The sequence below is a fragment of the Manis javanica genome, chromosome 12 (genome assembly GCF_040802235.1).
Source record: "Manis javanica isolate MJ-LG chromosome 12, MJ_LKY, whole genome shotgun sequence".
Lineage (NCBI taxonomy): Eukaryota > Metazoa > Chordata > Mammalia > Pholidota > Manidae > Manis > Manis javanica.
The window spans coordinates 56,531,085-56,552,576 of record NC_133167.1 but is presented as its reverse complement, the minus strand read 5'-3'; positions in this window follow the sequence as shown (position 1 = coordinate 56,552,576).

Genomic DNA, 21,492 nt, shown 5'->3' with positions numbered 1-21,492 from the left:
TGTGTGTGTGTGTGTGTGTGTGCATCTCTCAGAAAGATACCCACACTGTGCTTGTTAGGCTTTAATGATTTTTGGGGTATCATTTGAGTTGGTAAAAATTGGATTTTCTTTCAGTTAATGTAATTTTTCCCCCTCATTCTTAGTTTGAAGATATTTGGAGATTTGCTGGACTGTACAAGAAAGCATTCTGGATTTCCTTTTCTTCCTTTGTCATGTATTTGGAATAGATTCTGTTACTCCTTCAGGGCTCTTTGTGTACAAATTCTTTTGAATTTAATAGTGCCCATCATGGCCCAGTGAAAAACTGGGGACAGTTATCCTATAAAGTTCTATTGAATCACAAATAAAAACCTACAGATAGTTTAGACTGACTTGGAGACTGTAGAATTTGTGGAAGATGAATACAATTTTTCAGTCAAGAATTAAGAGAAGTAGATAAGATAGCAAAATACAAAATTTATCCCAGTGAGGCCAGGGTGCATGGGCAGTTTTCAAGATAAAATCAGCTATAATTTATGAATATACATCATATGCAGTGTCTCTGCTGGTGGTGGTCTGGTGTGAGGGGATTGTCTTTCCTAGTCTTAGATGATTTCCATTGGCCTTGCTACTACCCAAGAGTAATATAGTCCAAATAGAAGCATCTTTACTATGTAATTAAAGACTTCAGTACATAGCCCTTATCTGCCTCCTCAGTAATATTGCTGCCATAAATCTTTTCTACATACAAATTTTGGAGCCAACATCTACCATATTGCATGGCACTCGATGAGATTTAACACACATTATCTCTGATCATAATGATCACTCTGTATTCTGCATGTTACAGATGGTGAAAAGAAGCTGAACTATGATATCCAAAAGCTAATTCATTAGGAAATAGTGACTGATGGATTAATTCAATCTATGCATCACACAGGGGCCCAGTTTTTAAGGAATTATGAGTGTCTTCCTTTTTTGGTTGTTATTTTCCCATTAAAACAACAGCCAATTTGATTTGGGCGGTAGAATTTGAACTTCTTGGCCAGAGTTGCAACTGTTAGCAGATATTAGGAAGTGATTAATAGGAGGGGATGTAGTTCCTAGTCACCTGTTATAGCTAAAGAGAGACTTCCATGAAACATCTGAATGCTATACTATCAAGCGACTGACTTCATGTACTCATACATTCTTCTCCCTTGCTGAGAAGTTTGTCAAAGCTGTGTTCCTCCAGATGAGACCAGATGAGAAACTTTCCATTGCATGAATACCAAGGAAGGAATGAGATGTACCCATTTCAAAGGGGCCACCCAGGATTCCTAGAGAAAGCAGCTGAGGACCAGTATAATTCTACTCAGAGGCTTCTTTTATTCCAATCTTTGACAGCAGCACTTTCTGCTTTCAACCCAGGGAGGCGTAAGGAATGCTGGCTGTGCTGTTCAATAATCAGGGAATAGGATGTCTTCTCCTTTAGACCTGCCTGAGTGATGCCTGTCTCTTAGGGAAAAAATTATCCAAAAGGTTCAATATTTAAAAATCCTTATGTGTTTTAAATCTTCATGTATTACCTTGGGTAAGTTGCTGTTAAATCAAGATATCATGACAGAACACGGAAAAGGGAAATTGCCTTTTATATCTTCAGTCTGTCAGTCTCTTTCTCAGAGTTGTACTTGCATCATGAAAGTATTCACCTTCAGCTGGCTTCTTGGAAATGTGTGAAAAATAAGACCATGTATGTGCTCTCCCCCAAATTTCTCTGATTCCTTCAGTCATGGTTGAGGTTCCTCCCTTTGTGCTGTTACATAGCTGTGCATGTGGCAGCTGAGGGGAAGCCGTTAATTCAATCTATTGATCAGGAGGGAAGCCGTTCTGTGTCTTCCTGCTATTTCATGTGCTGCTGCTCCCAAGGCCTGGCATGAAATATGCAGGACATTCGGCTTGACAGATGGAGGGCAGGGTCATTTTCAAAGTGAAATGAGTACGCAAATCACACTGTGAAATTGGCATGACCATCACTGCTGCTGTGACAGACCAGTTTTTATTTAGTCTCTGATAGTCATTTGGGGAATAGATTAGTTTATTGGTGAGTGGTGGTGAAAGAAGGCCCTTTAGTTAATGATAGAAACTGTGGAAAGCAATAAATGGGTGGACTATTATAAGATGTAAAGGATTATTTTGCTTCCAACCGAAACTTGAAAAGTGTCTCATACCATTCCTAGCAATAAGAAAACACCTCGTGGTCACAATAAAATGATTTAGTGCTGTATGGGAAGGGATTAGGCTTTGAGAAAATGGTGTTGGACTCGGGTGGATTTTGCTGCACAAGAGGAGGCATGCTTACCATGTAGAAGAATTCCATTCAGACAAAACATAGAGGAACTAAAAGCATGATGTTTGGTCTTTAACATGCTGGTGGTTCTGCCTGCCAAACTAGGAGATAATCAAATCCATGTATATTCTATCTGGCATTCTCTTTTACAGCTCATTGGAAATGATTGCTTCTTTTTTACCTTGTGAAAATCACCACTTATTTTTGGTAAGCACTGCTTATTTTTTAGTTATTTCAATCACAGCAGTGGTTAAACACCTTCCTTGATAAAGGAAGACCTTCTGTAAAACTATTTTCCAAGTTATTATTTCTGTCTGCCATTAATTCCAGGCTATTTTCTGCAGGATTGCTGGAATAAGAGACTCAGATTCCTTCCTGCCTCCAGAATCCAGCTTGACTGTTTTGTCCCCGTGAGTCCACTGATGATAACAGACGGACCCTCCTTCTACTACCTGTTGCCTCTCACCATCCTCCACCCAGTAAACAAAGAAAAGAATTAAGTAGGGCCAAATTTGTAATGTAACTACACTGACCTTTAGGATCATCTGTTAAGTCTTTGAGACTTTTCAAAAAGACTGTGTGCTGAATCAACACTTGGGAACATTTATGCTCAGATGGTGAGAAATTTAACCTCATTGAGAACTTAATCTTTCCTCTGGTAGTTCCAATTCTATTAATATTTTATATAGCAATGTATTTCCTTCTTGATATATCTTGCTTTTGATCAAATATTTTCTATTTTGAGGTTTATGGTACTATTATCCAAACTAGTTTATTTGGCTGAATACAGTAACATTATGGTTTCTAAAAAGGAGTTAGCAGAGAAGACACAGTTGTAGTCCTGCCATTGAAGAGTTCATTCCCTGCAGTTGGAATGCACTGATGGTGTTGTCACCTGTATGACTTCATTTATGTGCCTTTCTCACTTTTCCAAGGGACAAGAAATGGTTTGTAGTATCCCTTCTTTCTTCCAAGACTGGCGGTACCTTCCATAGCCAGATCTCCTGTCATATATATCCTGTCTATGCTTGTCCTCATTTCTGTAATACAGTCATGAAAATAATAAATTGGAAAAGATCTTTGAAGTCCATGGTCAGCAGGTGATATCCCTAAAAGCATCAGCCTCTGAACACATTTTCCGGGTTGCAAAGCCTCAAAACTCTTTTTCTATCGAAGAATCATACATAATGGCTTTGATCACCAGCCACCCAATTGTTTAGAAGTACTGTAGTAGTTTTGAAGGCTTTGTTTGTGCACAGTTTGGAACATACTCCCAAGGCCTGTGCTGGTGGACTAAAAGTCCAACTCAGAAACCAAGCAAGCCTGTCATGCAAGCCTCCTGCTCCCACACTCCCCACATCCAGTAACTCAAATGCAGATAATTCTGCCTGTGAGGTATCTCCTCTGTGTATGTCTCCAAATTCTACCACTGCTGTTCTGGTTTCTGCCACCACTGTCTCTCTTGAATCTGCAACAAGTCTCCTAAATGGCTTCCCCCATCTCTTCCAAAGATTTCAAAGCATTTTATCTCACTTCTTTGTTCATGGTTTTATTCTGGGGACCTAACTGAGCCTTTAAATGCACTTTACCATTCCTCCCGGAGATTATGAGATCCTTGTGTAAAACAGAACTCCCAGTGGCTTCTCTTCTGAGCTAAGTCAGAGTTTCTGTCTCAGCTGTGTAGGATGTTGTCATCCACCCCAGTGTCTCTTGCTGCCTGAATGTATGGGGATGTGTTAGGATGGAAACTACATGTGATTTGGAAGGAGTGGTTGCTATAAACGGTATTAGAAGGTAATGGTGATATAGAAACTTCTTTGATTAATCATTCTTTCCTAGTGAATAATTTAATAACATTATTTTATTTTATAAGAAATTATTTTTTTACCTCTGGATCTCTACCCCGTGGAGGGGTTCTTTGCCTTTACTATGCCTTTTAACCTTTAGAGATGGTTTTGTCCTTCTCTGGCCTCAGCAAGTGGAACCCTGCAGACATTACCTTCTATCTGTAAAGAACCTATAAAAACAAAAAACAAGAAATAAACAAAAAATTGATCAAGACATGAAAATGGTCCCCAGTGGCATAACATATTTGGAAGAGATCTGCTAGTTCAGTATAAAACCATCTGAAGTCAAGTCCATTTTCCGCCATCATCAGCAATGTAGTCACGGTTAAGCTCCTTGAATTGCCTTTCCTTTATTGGTGAAATAGGGACCAATACAATTTCTTTGTTCAAGCAAAGCATCTGGCCCATAGTAAATACTTTATACAGTTTAACTATTTTTATTACATAAATGGAGCTATTGTGATTCCTTGGGAATCTTATTAGAGTATCTCAGGCTTAAATAACTAATTTCTGAGTTACACATCTGCATTCAGGAGTAGATGTTCTCCTGACACTTTGGGTGCTCTATTCCTAGGAGTGCCTGATAAACTCCAGAGTGTGTGTGTGGGGCAATTATCTGGCATAAATTAGTGTCTCTGCTAAATTTGCTTCTCCAAGAAATTGAAGCACCAAGTTAAATAACATATTTTGTTCACTCAGTGAATTAGTGAGTGCTTACTCTACCCGAGGCACTGTGCATTGTGGAAAATCCAGAACCTTCAAGAAATTTACAGTCCAGAGGAGGTACTACAAGTACATAAAAAATCACAACCCCTACAATATGTGCAGTGCCTTATGAGTGATACAGGGTGACATGGAGATTCAGAGCTTATAGCAAAACAAATGCTCCTTTGACTAGAGCAGTAGTTTGCAGCTCTATCAGATACCTTGGCCCCTTTTTAGAACAAGGCCCCTTTACTATTTTGAAATGTATGTAATATATAACATTCTACACATGTAATTTATTTTGTCTCTTTCTTCTTTCCTTCCTTTATTTCTGCCTTTCTTCTTAAAAAAATAATACCAGGTGCAGAAACTGATTAATCATAATCCTTGATCACTGACATGCTCTCCATGATTGGTCGATACATGGTCCTCTTCTGCTCTTCTATTTGTCTGTTTAGTTAGTTTTTCTTAATAATGTAGTACTCACCAGTGATGCCACCACCCAATATAAAAGGTGGGACCTTTACCGTAGCCTGTATCTGACTCTGGAGATGCAGATGCTTCCCAAACCATTCTCTGTCTCTCTTATTCTAGGTAACCATCACCCCAAAGATTTGTCACTGTCTTGCTTTCCCTCTTTTTTTAAACTTTAAAAAGTTTCTGGCAACCCTGTGTTGAACACATTTATCAAATTACACAGCATTTGCTCATTTCATATCTCTGTCACATTTTGGTAATTCTCACAATATTTCAAGCTTTTTCATTAACATTGACTTGTTACAGTGATCTGTGACCAGTGATCTTTTATATTACTATTGCAATCGTTTTGAGGAACCACCAACCACACCCATATGACGGTGAACTTATTTGCTATCTGTGTGTTCTGACTGTTCCACTGGTGGGCTGTCCTCCTGTCTCTCTGCCTCTTCTCAGGCTTCCCTATTCCCAGAGATACAGCAATATTGAAATTAGGTCAATTAATAACCTTACAATGGCCCTTAAGTGTTCAAGTGGAAGGAAAATGTGCACTTCTCTCACTGTAAATCAAAAGCTTGGAATGATAAAGCTTAGAGGGGGCATGGTGAAAACTGAGCTAGGCGGAAACCTAGGCCTCTTGAGCCAGTTAGCCAAGATGTGAATGCAAAAGAAAAGTTCTTGAAGGAAATGAAAAGTGCTGCTCCAGTGAACACATGAATGATAAGACAGCAAAACAGCCTTACTGCTGACTGGAGAAAGTGTGAATGGTTTGGAGAGAAGATCAAACCAGCTACAGCATTCCCTTAAGTAAAAGCTTAATCCAGAGCAAGGCTCTAATTTTCTTTAATTCCTTGAAGGCTGGTGAGGTGAGGAAGCTGCAGAAGAAAAGTTGAAAGCTAGCAGAGGTTAGTTAGTTCACATGATTAAGGAAAGAAGCCTTCTCTATAACATAAGGGGAAGCAGCAAGTGCTGATACAGAAACTGCAGCAGGTTTTCCAGAAGATCTAGCTCAGATCATTAATGAAGGTGGCTCTGCTAACAACAGTTTTTAATGTAGATGAAACAGCCTTCTATTGGAAGAAGATTCCAACTAGGACTTTAATAGTTAGAGAGAAGTCAGTGCCTGCCGTCAAAGCTTCAAAGGATAGGCTGACACTCTTGTTGGGGGCTAATGCAGCTGGTGACTTTCACTTGAAGCCAGTGCTCATCTACCATCCCAGAATCCTAGGGCCCTTAAGAATTATTCTAAATTTACTCTGCCTGTGCTCTATATATAGAGTCACAAAGCCTGGATAAGAGCACACCTGTTTACAACATGGTTTGCTGACTATCTCAAGCCCACTGTTGAGACTTATTGCCCCCAAAAAAGATTCCTTTCAAAATATTACTGCTCACTGACATGCACCTGGTTATCCAAGAGCCCTGATGGAGATGTACAATAGGATTAATGTTTTCATGACTGCTAACACAACATCCATTCTTCAGCCTATGGATCAAGGAGTAATTTTGACTTCCAAGTCTTATTATTTTTAAGAAATACATTTCATAAGGCCATAGGTGCCATAGATAGTGATTCTTCTGAAGGGTCTGGGCAAAGTGAATTGAAAACTTCTAGAAAGGAGTTGCAATTCTAGATGCAATTCTTAAGAATATTCATGATTCAAGGGATAAGGTCAAAATATCCAATTAACAGGAGTTTGGAAGCAGTGGATTCCAACCCTCCTGGATGTCTTTGAAGGGTTCAAGAGGTTCAGTGGAGGAGGTAACTGCAAATGTGAAATAGTGAGAGAACTAGAGTTAGACGTGGAGCCTGAAGATGGAACTGAATTGCTGCATCTCAGGGTACGTCTTCAACAGATGAAGAATTGCTTCTTATGGATAAGCAAAAAAAAAGGGGTTTCTTGAGATGGAACCTAGTCCTGGTGAAGATGCTTTGAAGGTTGTTCAAAGCACTCAGAATATTACATAAAACTAGTTGATTAAGCAGTGGCAGGATTTGAGAGTATTGGCTCCAATGTTGAGAGAAGTTCTACTGGGGGTAAAATGCTATCAAACAGCATCACATGCTATAGAGAAATTGTTCATGAAGGAAGAGGTAATTGATGTGGTAAACATCACAGTTGTCTTATTTTAAGAAATTGCCACAGCCACCCTAACCTTCAGCAACCAGCACCCTGATCAGTCAGCAGCCACCAACATCTAGGCAAGAGCCTCCACCAACAAAATGTAATGACTCAGTGAAAGCTCAGGTGATGGTTAGCACTTCTTAGCAATGAAGTATTTTTAAATTAAGATATGTACATTGTTTTTTTAGACATAATGCTATTGTACACTAAAGAGACTACAGTAAAGTGTAGACATAACTTTTATATGTACTGGGAAACAAAAAAAATTTGTTTCACTTGCTTTATTGCAATATTAGCTTTATTGTGGTGGTCTGGAACAAAATCCACAATATCTTTAAGGTATGCCTATGCCCAGAAGTGAAATTGTTGTGTCATTATGGTATTTGTTTAACTTCAGTACATAAAGTCAAACTGTTTTCCACAATAGTTGCTCTAGTTTACATTCCCACAAATATTGTGTAAGAGATTCTGTAAGTACTCATTATCTCTAACAATTCTTATTGTCAGAATTCATGTTCATTGGCCATATACACTTTCTCTTTTGTGAAAAGCCTGAACTTGTCTTTTGCTCATTTTTCTATTAGGTTGTTAGTGTTTATCTTATTGATGTTTAGGAGTTTTATATATACTCATAATACTAATCCTTTATCAGTGATGTGAATTACAAACATCTTCTTACAGTTTGTAACTTTTCACTTTCTTTAAGATAAAGTAGTTTAATGTAGTCAAGTTTATTAATCTTTTCTTTTATAGTCAATGCTCTTTATCTCATGTTTTAAAAGCTTTCCTTATCCATGCTACATTATATTCACATCTATTTTCTAAACTTTTCTTTCTGCATTAAAAATTTTAATCCATCTGGAGTTGATTTTTGTGTGTGATATGAAGTAGGGATTCAAACTAGTATTTTTTCAAGTGGATAACCATTTTTTCTCAACTTCATTTATTGAGAAGTCTTTCAGTGCATCTTGATTTGACATGCCTCCCCTAAATTGTTCCACTTCTGCCTATGTGGTTGGTCAATATGAAGTTCCAAATAGGTAGAAATCTGTTTTTGGGCTCTCTATATTCTATGCCATTATTAGTTTATCACGTTTTGGACTAACATAACATTGTGTTAATTTTCATAGGTGTACTAGAAGTGAAGTATCATGTCATGGCTATTCCTGGCCCTTTACTTTTCCTTACATACCTAATTTTAAAAAATCAACATAATATCCCTACTGTAACATAAAGAACAAATAAAAGGAAATGATTTATAGTAAATAGTATGCAGTTCTATATATGTAAGTGCTGGGTCATGACAACACCAGAAAAATGTCCCCACAAATATTCAAAATACCCTCTTAGAGTAGTGCAGCCCCGACTGAGAGCTGACAGTCTGGAGAAATGGGCTGATACCTTAGAGGAGCCTTAGAGGGTGGGTGGGATTTAAGCCAGCAGATCTGAAAGAGAGGGAGAATTTCAGTGCAAAGGTAAAAAAGCACAAGGTACGTTTGTAGAAAGTTCATCTTGATGAAGTTGAGAGTAAGATGGAAAGATGTTTTTTTTTAGTGTTCCTGGTTTGTTTGTGGGTGCTGGCACAGGCTAAGGCTGGCTGATATCCGTATCACCACCTCTTGGCTGGTGTAGTCTAACACACAGCTGACCCGTCTGCTTTTCTTTGGGCAAATCATCCAGAGACTAAATTAACTTATAAGAATATGCACCAAAAAGACAAAGCAATAAATCCAGCTTTAATAAAAGCGAAGCAGGTTCCCCACATTTCACTTTAAGCTGTAACTGTATTAGGTACAGTTCCCTTGTATTTTATTAAGCACCTTTGTAATAACCTGTTTTTAAAATTGAAAAGTATTTCCTATTTCACTTTGCTTGTGTGGATGGCTTAAAACTTTTATAAACACAATTTGGTCATTTTAAGAGCATGATGTTGCTTGATAAAGGCAGGTCGGAGGAGAATGGGTAAAGGGCCCTGGCTGGATTCCCTGTGCCTAAGCTGGCCTGGTTGAGACTTGCAGTCTTTGTTAGGTAGGGCTCCCAAGCCTGCATATCATGCTGACCATGTAGGTAGGGAGTCGAAGGAGCTTAGTCGCTTGTCTCTCTGGTAATTAGTTTCTTTATAAGTTTAAGGTCTAACTAACAATTCCCTTTAAAGGTAGAATAGCTAGTTTTTTTTTTACTATCAGTAGTGGTATTAGGATCTCCTTGAAGGTCTTACAGCTAGTGTTGATGTTGGAAGACTATATTCAGAGTATGTGTTTTGTAATATGAAAAAGCACATCACTGATATAAATGTGTGAAGGGCCTTGAGCCTGATTCTGCATATAGCACCTCTGAAAATGTACAATATTATTAAAGCCAGACATTCACTGTACCCAAATTATGACACCTGAAATGTTTTTTACTGGTAACCTATTTCAACATCCCCCACTCTAGGTTTGCCAGCTTTTGCAAATAAAACTATAGGACATCTAGTATAAGGAGAAGTAGATTTATGATATATATTAAAAAGTCATTTATCTGGACTTCAAATTTAACTGGACATTCTACATTTTATCAGGTAACCCTACCCCACCCCAATGTCTCACACTCAGATTTTTTACTTCCACTGAATTTTTTATTTCTCTTACACATTACTTGTCATGGTATGCCCTCTCTTTAGGTCTTATACCTATACAAATATGGAAGACACTGATTTTTACTCATTTTCCTTTCTCAAATACCATTTCCACCAGGTACTGAGTAGGAGTAATATTGGTGGGGTGAGGATATACATGAGAATACTAGTGTTAAAAAGAAGCAGTAAGGCCAGTTTCTCTCTTATCCCAGGTATGTAACTGTGTGAAAAAGAATTTCAGTTCATTTAGGTGCCTGTATTGTAACATGTTTTGATATATTAAACTAATTTAAATTATCCTCATTAATTAATAATATTTCATTATTTTTAAACCTATAGCTTATTTCATCAAATGAACTTAATTCAGCTCCCTTTAAATATAATACTGGTGTCTGTGGCAGAATAAACAACTTTATACTGAAAATATTAGCTATTCCTATTCTAAAAAGTCCACCTGTCATATTGTGCACTGAGAATTTCTCCCTTTCTCTTCTCCTTGAGTCACAGATTCCTCTTTTGCTAGTCCATTCCTTTCCATAGCTCTTCTCATCTCTCCTAACGTGTCCCTCTTCCTCCATCATTGCTCCTAGAAACTCAAAAATCCTTCTTGCTCTATAAACTTTCTTGTCTCATCAGCCCATGCCCTAAGGACCATCTTGCTACAGCCGAAGCGGCTTATCAAAATGTTCTGGTAAACAAAACCCAAGTCTCCACCAGGTGAATTCTACTATAGCTCCTAAAATGACATTTCCCTCCCTCATTACTGTTGCTAAGGGAGAGAGAAATGGGGATAAAAAATGCCAGTTGAACCAGCAGAATGAAGAATGGAAGAACCCTCCACTGTCCTTTGGATTAATTCTGCACCAGTGTGGAAAGTGGGGTGAAGATAAGAAGCTGACGAGTTGCCCAAGAGAGACTTCATGAGGCCAGGATGGAGATTTCTGAGCCAGATGTCCAGACAAAGTCCCAAGGGAACAGGAGGAGACCTTCCTTAGCCTTTCCCAGCTTCCTTCCAGTCTCTGGAGCATGGAAATCTTCCTGGCGCCTGGGGACAGATAGTGGAATTCTTCTGATGGGCAGCATCCTCTTTAGGCTGGGTCGTAGGCAGCAGGAGGGGAACCACTACTAAAGTTTGGGGGACTGCAGTTAACAGGCTTGTCTCAGACCCCTGTAAGACTGTTTTTGGGGTCCTCTAGAAAAAGGGGATACTATGACAAGTGACAAAAGAGAGGTCAAGGGAGATTCACATCTGGTTCTTGGGTCTATGGAGGAGGCATGAATTAACTAAACCTTGAAGGATTTCTCAATAGGCAGCCTCACTTGAGAGGTAGCATCTGCTATGGGAAGAGAAGTACATCCATACATGATTTTAAAGTATTGTTACTAGCTAATGGCAACGTGAGGCAATGACTTCCTGCCAAGGAAATAATTGCAATGCTTCTAGCAGATGATGAGAGATTTCTCTCCCTCTGTTTTTAATGGAAAGGTTCATAACGGTGGCTTAGAAATGAGAACACTTGAGAGAGTATGAGTACAGGACTTAGCCACTGAGACAGTGCCCACAGCCATGTCAGTTCATTGTACCTTCGTGGAATCAAGGACTGCAAACTTTTTATGGCCCACAGAGAAAGGGCTTTAAAAACTCACCTCCCAAAGAAGAAAAGCAAGCAAACAAATAAAACTCCCACCAGCATAGAAAAAGAAAAATGGCAACAAAGACGGGTCTTTGAGGGTCATAGAAGCAGAGAGTCGGTCTCCTTTCTCCTGGGATTCACATTCATTACAGCTTAACAGGGTGGCTTTAACCCTTTTGCTCAGAACCTTAGCGAGGTGTGTGGAGGAAAAGCTACGAGCTCCAGGCAGCTGCAGGAGAAGCAAATCCATTTGGTGCACATTTTAAAACCTGCCACATATGTTAGCTATTTTTATGGCAATTAAGTTGTTGGGAGATCTGTGAGGGGAATGCACAATAAAACCTTTCACAAACCACGTGGAAAATCATCTAATCAACCTCTGGAGGTCAGAAGCCACAGTAACATGTAGCTTTCTTCCACGAAGAAGAATGAAGACTCTTTAAAAAGCTTGCTTTTTTCCCTTTTTTCTTTATAGACTGGTGCTCCAGATTTGGGGTCGAAGGGAAATTATGTGAAATGGTAGTGGTGGGGCAGGGGGAGGGTGGGGAGGCCTCCCTTGCCAAGTTGAACTGAGGAGTGCTTCGCCAATAACTTCCAAAGTGGTGTCATTTCTGTACCACCCCCAGGAAGTAGACGTTCTTTCCAAGGGGTATAGAGGGAAAAAAGGGAAATTAGAACAAGGAGGTAAGGCTTATAAGCCAGACTAGGATTTCACAATGAAAGGGCTTGGAATTTGGGGGTGTAAAAGCAATATTCTGATCATGTTTATTGAGTCATATGCATGGGAACACATAGCTTTTAGGGCATTGGGGATCCCTTTCATTTTCTGCTGAGGCAATGCAATGGTCTAATTGAAATAAAAACTTGTAAGAGTTCTAGGATAAATTCTTACTGATGTGCACTTTGAGCATTTAAGCCTAAGTCATTTAGCTATATGAGAGTGTAGAAAATCATTATACTTAAAAGAAAACCTTAGGGCCAAAAAACATTTGAAGTTTGCCAGTGACTTCTGAAAAATGACTAGTTACATTTATCTCCATTTGAAGTTCATCTTGAAACTTCTATCATTCGAGTTTATTTTTTAATTCCTAAAATAAGCTCCTAATGAAGTCAGCATGCCATTCAGTCCTCTTATATCTTTTCTAACCGGTTGTTTTAATATCTAAGATTTAGAGTACATCTGAATGGCATGAAATGCATGGTCAGAACTGTTTTTTAAAAAAAGAATAGAGTTGCTATTAACAGTCAGAATGCCATCAGATGTCAAATTCTCATCTCAACTGAGAAACAGAATCACTTTCATTCTCACTGTGTGATGGTCTCAGGTCTGCCTGAGGAATGACAGGTGCTCAGGCCATGCTCCCTGACCTCAGGTGCAACCCCAAGCCTCTTCTGGATGAGTAAGGGTCCAGGGACAGTGTTCTCTTTGCCTGATTCTAAACATCTTCACAATGCGTTTTGTTTTGTAAGGATGATTTCTGATCAACAGAGGACATGCTGATAAAACAACTGATTAATGGATCAAATTTTCACTTCTCAGTAGATCAAGGGCCAGAACTTGTACCATTCTTAGAACAAACCTCCAAGATCTTGGTTGTGGTCCCTTTGCTGGGCTGGATCTTTGGGAGCATTTGGCACAAAAGTCTCATTTTACATGAAATGAGATTAAACTGAGGATTAGAGAGCGCGGGGGGGCGGGTGAGGGGAGGGGCAGGGTGAAAGGGAGATTTTCCATTCAGTAAATCTGGTTGAGAACCAAGGTCACTGTAATTCAAACCCCAGGTTTTCCACTAAATAGATGTATGATTTGGGCCCTGTTGTTTACTTACTCTGGACATTTTGTTTCTCCTAAAAAATCAGGATGTTGTGTGATTTGATATAGGTTCCCTCTTAGCCCCAACACTCCTGTGTTCTTTCCATTCACTGTATCTTTGATTCCATTCATTCATTCATTCCATAGTAAGGAGTGGTTGCTTGGAAGCAACTGCCCACTAGGGATCGTGTTTCCCAGCCTTGTCTCCTGCCTCCAGCTCCTTGTGTCTGGCAAGGAGCAGTTCTTACCAATGTGACTGGAAAAGCAAGTGCATTGCTGCCATCCTTTCCCATCTGTTCACTGGATAGGACTCTGAAGACCTAAGTGGTGGTGGAGCCATGAGATTCAGGGAGTCCCTGAATCCCCCCAAGGAAGGCTGCCTGCTGGACTACTGCATTGGACTGTTACATGTATAAGAAATAAACTTCTGTGTCTTAAATTTTGTTGTTGTGAACAACTAGTATGACAGCACAGGGATTAAAGATGGCAGCCTGAGAGGTGAAACAGAGACCTCCTCCTAAAACCACATGTAATACAAAAATATAATTAATGCAACTAATCATGAAAGAGCAATAGGAAAGAAGGCTGCACCAGACTGCATACAGCTGGAGAAAAGAGCAGACTTCACAGAATGGGGTAATGTACCAAAGCTGTGACCCAGCAGGACTCAAGCCCTTCCCCCACCTCACCTCATTGGCGGGAGGAAGAGAAACAGAGCAGGAAGGGAGTGGAGGCCTGGGACTGCTGAACACCTACACCTGGAGGTCTTCTCTGGGAGTACAAACCTACATTGCATGGTGATCTTGTGATTAGTGGGTTTGAAAGCTTAGACAGGTGAAATACCTGGAGAGACAGAGATTCCAGCTGCTTGTGGAAAACAGGAATTCATATCCAGCTGATCTGGGCGGGTAGTCTGAGAGACCTCCTAACAGTGAGAAGGCTGATAAAGGGGCAAGGATTGCACAGAGCTTACTGCTCAGGAGAAAGAAAAGGTAGACAAAATTGCCTGGGTGCACTCTGCCCAGCAGGTTGGGAGCTTAAATGATCTTCAGGTGCTCCATACCCCTGACTGGCTAGGCAGCTCCAAGGCCCCCCACTGTGATACACAGCCTCCTGTGTCTACCTCCTGGCAAGCCTGCACCTAGCTGCCTACCACAGCTACAAACACAAAGCACAGGGGCTTACACCTGTGTGTTCTGCCCAGTGGATCTGGCAGTGGAGACAGGCATAATAGCCAGGAAGCAGGAAACAGCTCTTTCCTCCCCCAGGCAACAGCACCACTCCCCTGCAACCCCCGACATTGCTCCAGGGAATGAGCAGCTCCAGAGAGTAGAGCTTCTGGGCACTAGAGGGCACCACATAAAATATGAAACATCAAAAGAACCTGGTTCAAACCAAAACCTCAACACCAGAGAAAGGACTGAGTGAGACTGAACTAATAAAACTTCCTGAAAGAGATTTCAAACTAAAAATCATAAACATGCTCATGGAGGTATAGAAAAACATTCAAGAACTCAGGAACAAATTTAGGATGGAGATCCAATCATTGAAGAACACAATGGAGGGTATTAAAAACAGATTAGATACAGTGGAGGAGATGATAAATGAAATAGGAACTAGGGAAGATGAATACAAAAAAGCTGAGGCACACAGAGAAAAAAGGATCTCTAGGAATGAAACAATACTAAGAGAACTGTGTGACAAATCCAAACAGAACAATATTTGTATAATAGGGGTACAAGAAGAAGAAGAGAGAGAAAAAGGGATCGGAAGTATCTTTGAGGAAGTAATTGCTGAAAACTTCCTCAATCTAGGGAAGGAGATAGTTTCTAAGGCCATGGAGGTGCACAAATCTCCCAACAAAATGGACTCAAGGAGGACAACACCAATAGTTAAAATGGCAAAGATCAAGGATAAGGACAGACTATTAAAAGCAGCCAGAGAGAGAAATAAGATCACATGCAAAGGAAAACCCATCAAGCTATCATCAGACTTCTCAACACAAACCTTACAGGCCAGAAGGGAGTGGCATGATAAATTTAATGCAGTGAAGCAGTAGGGCCTCAAATCAAGAATACTTTATCCAGCAAGATTATCCTTTAAATTTGAAGGAGGGATTAAACAATATCCAGATAAGCAAAAGCTGAGAGAATTTTGCTCCCACAAACCATATCAACAGTGTATTTGGAGGGACTGCTATAGATGGATTACCTAAGGTTAAATAGCTGTCACCAGAGGTAATAAAAAGGGATAGACAAAGAGTACAGAATATACCACCTAATATATAATGAATGGAGGAGGGAAAAAAAAAGAACTTTTACATTGTGTTTGTAACAGCATACTAAGTGAGTTAAGTTAGACTCTTAGATAGTAAGGAAGTTACTCTTGAACCTTTGGTAACCACAAATCTAAAGCCTGCAATGGCAATAAGTACATATCTATTGATAATTACCCTTAATGTACATGGTCTGAAAGCACCAATCAAAAGACATAGAGTTACTGATGGATAAAAAAACAAGACCCAAATATATGCTGCCTACAGGAGACTCACTTTAACCCAAAGACATACACAGACTAAAAGTGAAGGGATGGAAAAAGATATTTCATGCAAACAAGGAGAAAAAAGCAGGAGTTGTAATACTTCTATCAGACAAAATAGACTTTAAAACAAAGAAAGTCACAAGAGACAAAGAAGGGCATTACATAATGATAAAAGGGTCAATCCAACAAGAGGATATAACCATTATAAATATCTATGCATCCAACACAGTAGTACCTACATATGTGAAACAAGTACTAACATAATCAAAAGGGGAAATAGAATGCAATGCATTCATTATAAGAGACTTCAACACTACACTCACTCCAAAGGACAGATCAACCAGACAGAATATAAGTAAGGACATAGAGGAATTGAACAACACATTAGAACAGATGGACCTAACAGACATCTACAGAACTCTCCACCCAAAAGCAGCAGAATACACATTCTTCTCAAGTGCACATGGAACATTTTCAAGAATAGATCATATACTAAGCCACAAAAAGAGCCTCAGTAAATTCAAAAAGATTGAAATTGTATGAACCAGTTTCTCAGACCACAAAGGTATGAAACTAGAAATAAATTAAACAAAGAAAACAAGCCCACAAACCCACAAGGAGGGTTAATAACATGTTCCTAAGTGACCAATGGTTCAATGACCAAATAAAAACAGAGATCAAGCAGTATATGGAGACAAATGACAACAATAATTCAACACTGCAAAATCTGTGGGACACAGTGAAAGCAGTGCTAAGAGGAAGTATTTTGCAATACAGGCCTACGTCAGGAAAGAAGAACAATCCCATATAAGCAGTCTAAACTCACAATTAATGAAACTAGGAAAAGAAGAACAAATGAGGCTCAAAGTCAGTAGAAGGAGGGACATATTAAAGATTAGAGCATAAATAAAATCGAGAAGAATGAAACAATAGAAAGAATCAATGAAAACAGGAGCTGGTTCTTTGAGAAAATAAACAAAATAGATAACCCCCTAGCCAGACTCATTGAGAACAAAAGAGAGTCTACACACATAAACAGAATCAGAAATGAGAAAGGAAAAATCACTGCAGACACCACAGAACTACAAAAAATTATTAGAGAATACTATGAAAAATTATATGCTAACAAACTGGATAACCGAGAAGAAATGGACAACTTTCTAGAAAAATACAACCTTCCATGGCTGACCCAGGAAGAAACAGAAAATCTGAACAGACCAATTAACAGCAATGAAATTGAATTGGTAATCAAAAAAACTACTAAAGAACAAAATTCCTGGACCAGAGGGCTTCACCGCTGAATTTTATCAAACATTTAGTGAGGATCCAATAGCCAACCTCCTTAAAGTTTTCCAAAAAGTAGAAGAGGAAGGAATACTTCCAAACTCATTCTATGAGGCCAGCATCACTCTAATACCAAAACCAGGCAGACACCACAAAAAAAGAAAATTACAGACCAATATCCCTGATGAACATAAATACAAAAATACTCAACAAAATATTAGCAAACTGTATTAAAAAATACATCAAAAGGATCATCCATGATGATCAAGTGGGATTTATTCCAGGGATGCAAGGATAGTACAACATTTGAAAATCCATCAACATTATCCACCACATCAACAAAAAGGACAAAAACCACATGATTATCCCCATAGATGCTGAAAAAGCATTTGACAAAATTCAACATCCATTCATGATAAAAACTCTCAACAAAATGGGTATAGAAGGCAAGTACCTTAACATAATAAAGGCCATCTATGATAAACCCACAGCCAACAGCATACTTAACAGTGAGAAGCTGCAGGCCTTTCCTTTAAGATCCAGAACAAGGCAGTGATGCTCAGTCTGTCCACTTGTATTCAACATAGTTCTGGAGGTCCCAGCCATGGCTATAGACAACACAAAGAGATAAAAGGCATCCAAGTTGGTAAAGAAGAAGTTAAACTGTCCCTGTTTGCAGATGTCATGATATTGTACATAAAAAACACTAAAGAATCCATTCCATAACTACTAGATCTAATATCTGAATTTAGCAATGTCGCAGGATACAAAATTAACACACAGAAATCTGTTGCTTTCCTATACACTAATGATGAACTAACAGAAAGAGAAATCAGGAAAACAATTCCATTCACAATTGCATCAAAAATAATAAAATACCTAGGAATAAACCTAACCAAGGAAGTGAAAGACCTATACTCTGAAAACTATAAGACACTCATGAGAGAAATTAAAGAAGATACCAATAAATGGAAACCCATCCTGTGCTCATGGATAGGAAGAATTGATATTGTCAAATGGCCATCCTGCCTAAAGCAATCTACAGATTCAATGCAATCCCTATCAAAATACCAACAGCATTCTTCAATGAAGTGGAACAAATAGTTCTAAAACTCATATGGAACCACAAAAGACCCTGAATAGCCAAAGAAATCCTGAGAAGGAAGAATAAAGCTGGGGGCATTATGCTCACCAACTTCAATCTCTACTACAAAGCCACAATAATCAAGACAATTTGTTACTGGCACAAGAACAGACCAATAGACCAATGGAACGGACTAGAGAACCCTGATATAAACCCAACCCACATATCAATTAATATATGATAAAGGAGCCATGGACATACAATGGGGAAATGACAGCCTCTTCAACAACTGGTGTTGGCAAAACTGGACAGCTACATGCAAGAGAATGAAACTGGATTATTGTCTATCCCCATACACAAAGGTAAACTTGAAATAGATCAAAGACCTGAATGTAAGTCATGAAACCATAAAACTGTTAGAAGATAACATAGTAAAAAATCTCCTGAATATAAACATGAGCAACTTTTTCCTGAATGCATCTCCTCCAGCAAAGGCAACAAAAGCAAAAATGAACACATGGGACTACATCAAACTTTAAATCTTCTGTACAGCAAAGGACACTATCAGCAGAACAAAAAGGCATCCTACAGTATTTGAGAATATATTTGTAAATGACATATCTGACAAGGGGTTAACACCCAAAATATATAAAGAACTCACATGCCTCAACACTGAAAAAGGAAATAACCTGATTAAAAAATGGGCAGTGGATATGAGCAGACACTTCTCCAAAGAAGAAATTTAGATGGCCAACAGACACATGGAAAGATGTCCCACATCGCTAATCATCAGAGAAATGCACATTAAAACCACAGTGAGATATCACTTCACACCATTTAGGATGGCACCATCCAAAAGACAAACAACAACAAATGGACTTTGATATTTTCTTATTCTAGGCTTTTCCTCACCCTCAAATCTTAACAAAAGAGGGAAGAAAAACAGAATAGCCTCCCTTCTCTCAAACCTTGTCTAATCCTTTCGTAACTCAAGACCACAGAGCTGCTGTAAAACCCTCCTGGCCTCACTGCTGTGCTTACTCCCTATGCACTTGGCAGAGCAAGTAGTCCCCTTCACCAGCACTCCAGTGAACCCGTGGTGATAATAAAGCTGCCACCCTCCGCCTGCCCACCATGTTTAAAATGACACATTGGACAAGTGGTCTCTGTTGCCTCCACTCTTTTCTTAAAAAAGGCTAAAAATGGTCTGCAAATGCAGTAAATTTAATTTATAATATAAACTCTAAACACAGAAATAAAAGATCACAGGCCAAGTTTAGAGTGGAGTGAATTTGATGGTCAGATGGTGTGGCTTTGAATACCAAAGCAGGAGAGCAATCTGGAAATGAATTCCAGCAGCTACCTGGATTGGTAGGGTTTCTCCTTTTCCCTCCTTGAAGCAAGCCTGCCTTCTCCCTGTGCAGCTTTATAGGAAGCCAAAAACACAAATGCAGGCAGAGCAAAGTCAACATGAAAAAAAGCTAAGTTTCTAACAGCAGAAACCTAGAATTTTAAAATAACCTCTTGTTATAATTGTTCCTACTAACACTTGCGTTTTACTGAACAGTTACTGAGTTACAAGCCCATGCCAAGCTCTTTCATGTGTATTTCACTGACCTTCTGAGCCTGTGAGATTTTTTTCAGATCTTCTGATCTGGAATCAAGGGCATTATTTTTCCTTTACAACCAGTTAGAGGACAACTGACTTTGAGTTACCCATTGAGTACGGAGGCTCAGATGGATTGCTTCTAAGATGAATGAGTCAACATGAAACTATCTTGTTGAACTACAATAATCAATCCCTTGCCCGGTAGCCAAAGCCCTCCTCAGTCTTGTCCAAACCTACTTGTGAATCTTATTTCTAGCCCCTCTACTCTGCGCTCCTATCTCATTACACAATGTTCTTTCCTCATGCACACTTCTTGCTTTCCTAGCTCTGTCCTTTGCTCTAGGTCAGTCATCTACTTGGATTTCCTTTTCCCCATTTTCATCCCACATTCTCTAACTAACAATCAAGTCCAGCTAAATTTTCTGTGCACCATGAAGCCTGCCCTGATCTCTTGCCCAAGCTGAAAGTCACCTCTCTTCTGATCATCCAATCCTCTTTATTAAGTTCAGAAATTCTCTTTACAAGAATGTTCATAGCAGCATAGTTATAATAGAAAAAAGGGAAGTAATATAAATGCCCATTCATAGACTGTCAGTTTAATTAATTTTTGTATTCTTGTATATTGTGGAGAAAAACACTGCTATTAACCATAGGGCTATAGACCCATACATTTATTGACTTAGAAAGATGCCCAGTATAGATGGAGATAGATTATAAGCTCAAAAACAGGTATGACTCTATCTTTAAACACAAAAATAATTTAAATATCACCTGCTTCAACCTAAGTGTCCATCAGTAGACGAATGGAAAAAGAAGATATGGTACATATACAGAATGGAATATTACTCAGCCATAAGAAAGAAACAAATCCTACCATTTGCAACAACATGGATGGAGCTGGAGGATATGCTCAGTGAAATGAGCCAGGCAGAGAAAGACAAGTACCAAATGATTTCCCTCATTTGTGGAGTATAACGACAAAACAAAACTGAGGGAACAAAATAGCAGCAGATTCACAGACTCCAAGAAGGGCCTAGCGGTTACCAAAAGGGAGGGATGGGTAAGGGTGGGTTGGGAGGGAGGGAGAAAGGGATTGAGGGGCATTATGATTGGCACACATGGTGTGCGGGGTTCATGGGGAAGACAGTGTAGCACAGAGAAGGCAAATAGTGACACTGTGGCATCTTAATACACTGATGGGCAGAGACTGCAATGGGGAATGGGGGGACACAATAATATGGGTGAGTGTAGTAACCATATTGTTTTTTCATGTGAAACCTTCATAAGAGTGAATATCAATAATACCTTAATAATAATAAAAAATATCACCTGCTTCAGTCTCCAGTGGCTCAAATCTTCCTCCTCCCTCTCTGTCTGCCCCAGCAGGACCCCCTGCCCTGACCTTAGAAGGGGACTGAGGCTGTTTCTGAAAGTCCCCAGAGGGTGC